An 11,499-nucleotide genomic window follows, 5' to 3' on the forward strand; every position below is an offset into this window, starting at 1 on the left:
CAACAAAAAAGAAATTTCACTCAGAAATTTCTAGTAAACTGATTTCATTCACTGAGTTATCTGCTGTCTGCTGGACTGAAGGACCAAAGGCTCTGCCTCGGTACAGTTAAGCCAATCAATAATCTGTCTGTTTGATGAAGAGAAAGAAATCAAATGTAGATAAGCATGTTAAGAATCAATAGAAGCAGATGAATATTATTATTATTATTTTTAATGAAATTTTATTATGTTGTAATGTTTAGTTGACCAAACAGCAGAGAGGGAGCGGTACATTCCCGCCCACACATAGAGATAGAATATTCAAGTTGCTTAATCGTTTTCTATCCCTGAACATGAAAAGAAAAATGAAGCTGTATTCTTGATTTTTAGTTTTGTTTGAGTAATTGAAAAACCAAATATGTGCCGTTTTTCATTTTTCAAATTTCAGTATTAAATAAGTGTGTACTGGAGATGTGAAACCTTTCAAATGATTCAGTTCAATTTGGTGGACTGGATCGACCGGTTCACTAAGAAGATCCGGTTAAATAGAATGATTCATTCGCAATCCAGACATCACTAGACGAGCCAAAACCAATAAAGCCCATTACAAATGAAGCATTTGTTGCATCCAGCAAGGACATAATTACTGATTTATACTGGGTTTTTTATGTGTTTCATATCGCGCTGCGTATTCAAAAAAAAAAGTCTTGGAGTGTTGGAGATGGGTGAATTACTTTTTTTTTTTTTTCAAATGAATTAATTTTTACATTTCTTTTTTTTCTTCAGATTTTTTCTAATTACTTTGGATTTTTGTGATGGATTTATCAGCTGTCTGAACTCTCATTCTGACGGCACCCATTTACTGTAGAGGATCCATTGGTGAGCAAGTAAAACTACATTTCTCCAAATCTGTTCCGATGAAGAAACAAACTCATCTACATCTTGGATGAAAATTTTCAGTAAACTATTACTGCAAATGACTGCGTTTCAGCATCTTTATGAACACTTGTAAAATATATTGTTTATAGATATGAATGTAAAATCTTTGTTTATACATATATGTTTAAATGTAATAGCAGTAAATTACTGTCTGTGCATTTCAGCTTCAATTCTAAGTAAAAGAGGATCAAATGAATCATGAGGCCCTTCTCCACACACCCATAGGGATACATTTTTATGAGGTGCACATTCCAGTGTATTTGGACACATCATCAAACGCAGTTCAACATCACTTGTTCGAGCACAGCCTCCAAGTGAGCACACTTACAAAGCTATGAGGGATCGATCAGACATTTCACTAAGCAGTTATCTGTTGAGTATAGATGGCTCTTATGTGCAGAGATAGAAAAACTCCATTAAAATACAGCTCTGGGGGAGTAAAAACCTTGGATTAAATGCAAAATTTCTAAAGTAAGCAATCTGAATGTCAATCGTTGTTGCAGAAAATACATTCAGTATGCAACGGATAACGTTCCTAAAAGCCAATACCTGAGATCCAATTTGACCTAAAGCTCTGTCTTGATTTTTATACAAGGTCATGCTAAACACATACATGCCATATACACAGATACCGTCATTTGTGGAAATGACAGCAACATTATATAAACTGCATTTATGTTAAATCTGCATCTTCATACACTAATATCATTTTTGTCTGAACAGCTCCATCAAACAAATTGAATTGTTTTCATTCTTGCAATGGTTATCATCACTTCAGTTATCACATTTCAGAAGTGCTCCCTGTATTCTGTATTCACTCAGAATGATAATGGTTATTACTGGGATCAAAGTTAAGCTCAGTCAACAGAATTTGTTGCATAATGTAAAAATAACGGACTTGCCTTTCATCTTAAGGAAATCAAAAATCGAGGTTACTCTGAGGCATTTACCATGGAAGTGAATGGGGCCAATTTTTTAAGATTCAGAAAGCATGTCAGACTTATCAGTCTGTGAAATCACTTAAATCATTTGTTAAAACTTGTGCATTATTTAAGCTGTTTAAATTATAATTCTTACAGTTATTTTAGGGCTTACGGTGATGCATTATCATGGCAAAAAAAAGTAAAATTAGACATGACTTTAAAAGTAAATGATTGTGATTTTTTTCCCTCACTTATCACTAGTATAGTCTTTTTGCTATACTATTGAAATGGCCCCATTCACTTTCTATAACCCAGAATTTCAGATTTTTTTTTTTTAAACAATGAAGAAAACGATGGTATTATTTTTGTGGTAATCAGCAGTATGTCACAAATGCTGTCAATTGAGTTAAAATTGTATTTAACCTAGAATTTTCTTGTATATCCCATGACCTAAGGGATCAGTAAAAGCAATTTTAAAACTTTGAATATCAAGAGGAAAGTTTGTAGATTTAGAGTTTGAATTTTCATATTGCATGAACCCAGCACTTTTGATAAATAAAACAACATTCTCAAATCATTATAACAAACCGTTAGGACACTGAAACCCCTCCTTTACTGGTAAATTCATCCCTCTTATTAGTTTTTCGTTAATTAGTTATTTCTCTCCACCCATTCCTGTGATGTCAGACAGTGAGTCACTCACACAGCTTGACAGAGAGCACATTTAAAATGAACAGCTTTTGGCACCTCATCAATTTATTATTATTATTATTATTATTATTTTTCATCACAAAGAAGCTGTTAAATTGCTTTCAAAGAGAAGACTGATCACAAGTATGTGGTCTTAGCAGAGTGAGTCTTGTGATGAAGGAATGAACACCTGAAACACACCAGCTTTTTAACTAAAGCAGATGTAGACATTGTGACGTGCAAATATCTGTATGTATAACCTTTGAAATACATTACAGTTTCATAACATAGGCTAACCAACAGATGTACCATCGCATCACTCTGACAAACAAATTATTAGTTTGTATAATCTGAATTTTACAATGACTGTGGTTTATCTGACAGGTCAGTGGGGCTTCGGAACAAGCAGCGAGGAACGTTTTTACAGCTAAGTCTGCTTGCAGAGTCATGTCTTTATCAGACTGACCATGAAAATCTGGAAGACCAGCATCTGTTCTAGTCTGTCCACCAAGAACAGGTATTCAGATCTCAACCATTGAGCACACACTGTGAAAGCCATCTGTAGAGAGTCAGCCTTGGACAATCTGTGGCCATTGCTGTGTGCTGCATCTCATCCGTTGAATAATTTCTCCAAAAAAATGCAGAGACGCAGAAACAACTTAGACGATAAAAAAGTAACCTTTCAAAAGTATTCTGTTTATTTTGCAGTCATCTGAAAAGCAAATACTTCACTTGCTTTGAGAGTCAGCTCTCAGACAACCTTTGCCTTGCGCAGACTGAGACTGAAGGATGAAAAGGAATTTCAACTATTTTAATTGCCTTGAGGAGTAAACTCAAAAGAACCGAACATTAAGCTCTGAGCAAAACCCTTTTCACATTTTTCCTCTCTATAAGTGATCAATTTGAGAGTAAAACAGAATTTACGATTCTGAAAATGTAGAGCAGTTTTAGTGTAGTGAAGTGACATACAGCCAAGTATGGTGACCCATACTCAGAATTCGTGCTCTACATTTAACCCATCCAAAGTGTGCACACACACACACACAGCAGTGAACACACACCCAGAGCAGTGGGCAGCCATTTATGCTGCGTCACCTGGGGAGCAGTTGGAGGTTCGAAAGTCATGGTATTGCCGGCCAGAGACTCGAACACACAACTTTAGGAGGCAAACTCCTAAACATTACATTTGTAGTGTTGCAAAGTATAAAGTCTGAAATCCAAAGAGATATTCTTTATGAAAGTTAAGAGTCAACCGCGCCTACCTAAAATAACTCATTCTAGCACATATTTGCATAACACCGCCAAAATGTTCACGCAAAGAAAGAAGGCCTAACTTTTATTCCTGCTGTTGCTGCCACTGCCATGTTGTGGAGACAACTGTGCGCCTCCTCGTGGAAGCTAAACTACTTTGTTTGCTCCTCCCAAAAGAGCACACAACTAGAAATCGGTGGATAAGCTGTATTAACAAGACTGTTCCAGAACAGTTCAACCCAAATATTCTGATGTGTGCAGTGCATTTTATGGAGGACTGTTTCCTGATCCTGGGAGAGAAGACTACCGGGACACACAGCATCACAATATGTTAAGGGGCATAACATTTACGCCACACGTTTGAGGTATTTGGCCAATCACAATGCACTGGAGAGCTGGCCAATCAGAGTATACCTCGCTTTTCAGAACTATGAGCTTTTTAAAAATCAACGTGTTTCAGAAGGCGGGGCGTAGAGGAGAAACAATGATTTACAGAATGTGGAAAATAATGTGTTCGATGAAACTTAAACCAAATAAACCCATTGCATTCCACCAAATACACAAAATAAAGTCCTTTTTAGCAACATCATATCGAATAGTTACCCAAAACTACTTACAAAACATTTTGAACAACCTAAAGTGATGCATTAAAGTAAACTGAATTTAATGTTGACTGTAAGTTCATGTACTTCTCTCTATAATGGTTGCTCGTAAGCCATTTCATACACATTTCATTAAACAATTTGGGGTTAGTATGATTTTGGAAAATAAATTAATACTTTTATTTAGCAAGGACATAAGCTATTACATTGATCATCAGTGATAGTAAATATCCTTATAAAGTTACAAAATATCTCTACTTATCTTACTGTTTCAGATATTTTATATTGTAAACATACTTCAAATACTTCACAGTTATTACTGTCAGCTGTAGTATGCACATGAACACAAGCAGAACACGGGGTCCATAGTCTATTCCTGTTTTGGGTAAAATTAATAGTCTTTGTCACTGAGTTTCGACCTTGTTTAGTCAGCCTCTAAGCTCTGGAATCATTTCATCAAAACTCAGCCAACCCTTCCCACACAATCACACAAATAGATAACCCAACCATCACTAGATCTGTCAAGCTCAACCACCATTTTCCCCTTTGCCTCAGTGATTAATAGCACAGTTCCGTCTCAACACACACGTCACAAAACAGTCGTAATTTCCCTCCGTCTCAACATTTTTATTTAACATGAGAATACAGTTAAATTATTAATTTAGTGTCAATACTTGGCAGCTCTTAATACCTTAAGAAACCTCCAGTATCCGTTAGCATTCCCATTAATCTCAATGGCAGTAGCTCAGTTTCCACAGGACCTCCCGGAAGTATGTGGTTTGAAATTTGCCTTCCTTGCTCATGGGTAGCAGGTTTTCTGAGCCATAAATATTTTGTGACAAATTGCTAAGGAGCTGCAAGAAAATAACATCAGGACAACATTTGAAAGACCACAAAAAAAATTTAAAACATCTATACAGAGTTCAAATTAAGTCTGAGATGAAAAACTAGAAATGTTACCTTGGAAACTAACTGAAATAAAATATGTTCAGGTTGACATTTACATATTACTCAAACTAAAATGTTATAGTAAATACATTTACTAAACAATGTACTAAAATAAAGCATATTTTAAATAATGGAATATATAACAGACTTCTGCGAAATATACATCACTGTCAATGGAGAAACCTTTTTTTTAAACAAGATTTAGTAACATGGTTAACTGGGGGTAACTAGACTAAGTTAACCAGCCATCAAACTATTTGTAAACACCTTTTCCTATAATTTGACATTTACTTCACATTCATTCACAGTAAAACAAAGTAATGTTTAACACTCATATTTACTGGACTTTCTAGGAATGAGAGAACAAAATGCTCCAGCTAAAACCACTGTCACCCTTGACAAAAAAGGCTCAGCTTTTGCTATTGAAAACCAGATTCCTCCCAAGTCTGAGAGGAGGAACGTCTGGCTACGATGCCGATAGTGCTGAAAATAAATGGAAAAGCGCCAGGAGGATGACTCACACTCACTGACTGACCCATCCTGAGCTCTTCTCTTTGCGGTGTTATATTAGCCCAGCGCTTCCAGTCAGCGCATTCTCTCATCTCCACCGCTCACTTTGTCTGCTGTTTCGTTCTGAACTGCCTGCTGTTTCATTTGTGCTCCACCGATGCTTTGTCACAAAACAGACAGTGGTTTAAAAATAAAAATTCATGGGGAGGTGGAAGAAGTTGTGAAGTGACATGAAGAGAAGGACTGGTGAAAGATAGGATTCTTGCTCCCAGGCAGCCGAAACTATCTTCCAGAAAATGTTCCGGAAATGATCTGACATATTGTGTGCACAGGGAGTCCCCGGCGGTCAAGAGTATATTTTTATAATCTCATATAAACTCTAAAAGAGGCCATTTCATATTCAGTGTGATGACTAATTAATGATGACTATTAGTTACTTTTATTCATATTAGTGTCCCAAATTGAAAATGAATGGGAATCTTGTTCAAAGGCAGAATATACGAGTATTTCATGTCTGTTAAATAAAGATCTCTATGGGAAGAAAGAGTCGGATGGAATTAAGAGTGTTCCAGGAGTGTAACTAAATACATTTAACTTCAAAAGGCAAGCACAGCTCTAGCAGTTGAAATGAATTACTTTAAGATAAGACACAAGGTCAGACAACAGCATGCAAATGTACATACTAAGTCAGATTTTTGGGAATTGTACAAGATTTTCTTTGATCGTTTTGTACGACATGCTCACATATGATTGATTAATTGCTTGTGTGGTGAATCATTGGCCTGAAACATAAGTATCTTAACCAATGTGTCTGCGTGCAAAAACAACATGGTCTGACTCTCGAAAAGAACTGACTCTCAGCTCACTTTAGTGAATCAAAAACATACAGTGTATGTTTTTTCCTAGCACAGACTGATTCCCAGAACAAGAGCTGGTTCATTTGACTGAATAAACAGAGTCCTAAAAAAAAAAAAAAAAAAAAAAAAAACACTTACTAGCTGTTTCTTCAAAAACGTGCCAGTTCATTTTATTGAATCATAAACATAAAATGTAAGTGAATCAAAAAGAGTGTTTGAAATTGCACAGCCTTCTATTCTATATAGTTTGAATGTGTGAGGTATGCATGTAATCTGGAAGTACTACATTCACCATGTTGTCAAGTGACTTACCAGCGTTAATTGTCATTCACAAATCGTTTGGATGCACACATCAGCAAGTCATCCGGGTACTTTTTGCCCGACTCTTTCATGAAAACTGTATATATCTTTTCACTAGGGCTGCAACAAATATTTATTTTAAATTCTATAAAAAAAATATATATATTGTATTATTTAATTTATTAGAATGATTAATCGACAAGCCTGTTATTTTACTGCTTAACCAGTGGGTTTTGATCAATTAATCAGCTTTTGCAATAGTTAAGACATTGAGTTATACGATTGTTACACCCATGTGGACTGTTGATTGTGGTTTCTACCTCTGTGTCCATATATGTTTGTTCCTGTTCTCATTATTAGTTAATCACCTCATTGCGCTCACCTGTCTGCCCCTCGTTACCTACCATATATTAGTTCCTGTCTCTTGTGTTCTAGTTTGTGATGTTATTATGAATGTCTATGTGTACGTGTTGTGCTGCCTTCTCTCTGTGGCTTACCTATTGTGGAATATTAAAGTGTTGTTAGAATTATTCATCTTTGTTGTCCTGCCTGTTCTCACACACCACCCGTGACATACATGTTCTAATAAATAAATAAAACAAGCTTTTGAAAATGTCAATTATATTACTATTACAAAATTAAATGTACCATACATTTTTTTATGGTTATTAGAACAATTCATTGACTACTCATTGAGTATTTTGCTGGTTAACGAGTAGGTTTTGATCAATTCTTCAACTTTTGCACTAGTTAAGATACTGAGTTCATGTTCTAATACATGCTACGTTTTCTAATAAAACAAAGCTTTAATCAGGACCACTTCCGTCAAGTATATTTATGACAATTATAATTGCATACAGTTAGTGTTGGTGGTATGCTTATGTTCTGGGCAACACTCCACACGCCTGTCCATGCAGCCATGCTTGGACAGAGCGGGGAGAGCAGCAAGACAAACCCCTCTGGGGTACAGAACAGAACCATTATAAGCATACATAATAACATTTCACAATTACATGAGTTGTAAACAGAATGTGATAGAGAGTGCTTTCAATGAAGAGACTGTTAAGAACAAAGTTAGATTGGATTACAGTTCAGTTGGTGGAGTTGGGGTTGGTGGAGGGAGTTAACTGCAAGCAGCGATGCGATGGAAGAGACGCTGGAGAATGGGAATTTAAATAGACCGCAGGTGATAGGTGTCAAGACTGGATTGGTACACGTCAGGAACAGCTGACTGTCAGCTAATGCAAGCGTGACTAACGTGGCCTGACTGAACTGAACGCGATGCTCGATTTTTGAAAATGTAAATTATATTACCATTACATAATTGTATTTATTATACTTTTTTCAATACAAATAAATGTATTTGGCACATAAAAGCAGATTACAGACAGTGAGACATTCTAATTTGCCATTTAAATAACTATATGAATATGTAACTGATTGACTGATGCAACATTCTGCTTAACATTTCCTTTTGTACGTACAAATTAAAGTAAGGCAAGATATTTTTCTTTTGGATAAAATTTCTATTAGTCAGCGGTCACTTTATGGTCTGCATACATCCATGTAATATACCAGCACACATCAATTTTTCTCTCAACTGCTTATTTTCAGTTGAGATATAATAAAAGTGTAAATATGTAAACATTGTATGTTTTTGACATTTTTAGCAGAACCGGGCATCAAAGATAACTTAGTCCAGTAATCAGGCGCTGTTTGACAGGATTTTTAGTGTGCGCTCACTTAAGGTCTACACACTCAGATAAAGCACATGTCAGCACGCAAATGAAATTTTTAATTAATAGAAAATGGGAAACTGAGATAACAAAAAAAGATTACCAAGATATATATCAACTATTTTTATTGTTATGCTGTCAATGTCAACTTATTGTTTCAGCCCTACTTTTTACATAAGGTATTTTTTTTTTTTTTTTTTTTTGCCTACTAAAAGTATAAGATTTTGTGTGCAATAATACAGTGTAACTAGCATAGCATGATTCCCAAAACAAATGTATTAGCATTGTAGCTTAATCCTTGAAGTTAATCAAGTTAATCAAGTGTTAATCTATGAGTTGTCTTTTACATAAATATATAGCTATCTATTAAATAGTAAATATATATTTTGACCAGTGTAGTCTGATTGCCACTTTGAATTTAGTCACATCCCTTTATAATTTCCAGATCATTTTAAGCAAATAGTACATAAGCACAATGGACCTCACAACTCAAACAAACCTCTACTGGATTAAATCAAATTGAAATGCTTGTGACTCCAAATCAACTGAATCAAATCAAAACAGGAAATACCAATGTATAAATTCCCTTCCCTAAGCAGGTGGAGCAAGAGTTTGCTCTAGTATAATTTGCTCTCACGTTTCATTTCACAGTCTCATACCTCTAAAATCCTTCCAAGGTTTGACAGGTGATAGACAGGTGGCACAACCACTAACAGAAGCCGTGTTAAAGCCCACTGCAAGGTGCTCAGCATTTCCTGTTCGTTTCCTCTTTTTTGGGTGTGCATTACAGGTGAGGAAATAGAGGTGTGAAAATCTGGTGGGAAGTGTGACTCCACCTGCCTCCTGCTCTGGATCTCAGAGGCCGTCCAGCACTGCTGTGACACTAAAGTCACACCACTTATCCCCTCTCTGCCACCTTGGCACTGGTGGGCTGGTCCTGCAGCGTTAATGCTTCATCACAGTCTGCTAGCTGTCATTAAGCTACTGTACCGTGTTATAGTCTGCACTGCTTTTGAGGTACATTAACAAGAAGCAAGTGATGATTTTGAGGTGATTTTCTTGTTGAATGATCAAAGGCGGTCTGTTTTCATTTAATGTCACACAGCAGGAAGAGAATAATAAAGTAACAGGAAGAAAGCGACATGTAACTCTTGTTCATTGCATAATGAATGCAAATCTGTCAAACCACCCTCCAGTAATGATGGCAAAACAGTTGCTGAGTTATAACATTCTCTTTTTAGTGAAAAAGAAAATACACAGTGCCACTAGTATAGTCTGAACCATGAAACAAATGGCTGTTATGAGCCATTTCTTTTTAGTGAATCAAAAACGCAGTGATTAGCACAGCCCAACATCCCCCCAAAAAATGTCTCTTATGAATCTGCAGTCTTTAGTGAATCAAAAACATACAGCAAAACTAGTGTAGCTTGATTCCCCAAATCAAGTGACTTCATGAGCCGGTCCTTTTAGTGAATCAGAAACATTCAGTATGACTAACCTAACCAGATTACCAAAAAACTGGCTCTTTGAGCTGGTTCTTTTTGGTGAATTAAAAACATACAGCATGACTAGCGTAGCCCGATTACTAAAACAATATAATCTTGTGAGCCAGATCTTTTTAGTGAATCAGAAACATACAGTGTGACTAGCATACCCCAATTCCCAAAACAAATTACTTTATTAGCCAGTTCTTTTTAGTGAATCAAAAACATACAGCACAACTACCCACATGAAAAAATACCATAGTAATTTATAGTAAATACTACAGTGATTTTGAACCATACTATAGTAAAGTGTAGTATACTGTATATATGATCTATTTACAATACTTTTTAATGAATGCTAGAGCATACTGTAGTATTAACTGATAAAATGTAATAAATACTGTAATATACTTTAGTTTTTACTACAGTAAACTGTGGTGTATTTTAGTGTATTATACCCTATAGTTGTAGAAAACTTGGTACAGTATTGGGTAAAATAATTTGTTTATATTAGTATGGTTGTTATATTACCACAGCAACTATAGAATTACCACAACATATTCAATCAAGTACTTTCCTATAGTACAGTTCAAAAACACAATCTGGTTAACCTGATTCCCAAAACAACCGGCTAATGTGAATTGGTTCTTTTTAGCCAATTCTTTTTAATGAATCAAAAACATACAGTGTGATTAGTACTGCCCAAACCCAAAGAATGTCACTTATGAGCTAGTTCTTTTAAGTGAATCAAATTTTAATGCCATTTTCTTAGTTTATAATCAAAGGTGTCTCAATGACAGTGTTGGAAGAGAATAATAAAGGAACAGGAAGGAAGTGAAATGTTGAAATGAGTCTTGTTCATTGAATAATAAATGCAGATGTGTCACACACTGAAAAAAAAAAAAAAAAAAAAAAAATCTGTGACATTTACGGTAATATACCGGCAGCTGTGGTTGCCAGCACATCACTGTGAAAAATATGGTAGCACCATTTTATGTTTTACAGGCTTGACTTAAATTCACAATAAAATACTGTATTTCATGAACTGATGTAATGTTAATAAACCAACATATCGAAGTGTTAATATCTGTTTTGAACCATTGTAATGTACTGATAACCATCAAAAACTGGTGGTGATGGGAAAGTCACATGGTGAACCAAAGCTCATCACAAACAGCTTTTCTATGACTTGAAGAGGGCAACACTTATAGAAGGTGCACACAGTGTCACACACAAACACTAAACCCCATCATGATACTGAAATAACACAACAAACATTA

This window comes from Carassius auratus, chromosome 27 (assembly GCF_003368295.1).
Source record: "Carassius auratus strain Wakin chromosome 27, ASM336829v1, whole genome shotgun sequence".
NCBI classification, from domain to species: domain Eukaryota; kingdom Metazoa; phylum Chordata; class Actinopteri; order Cypriniformes; family Cyprinidae; genus Carassius; species Carassius auratus.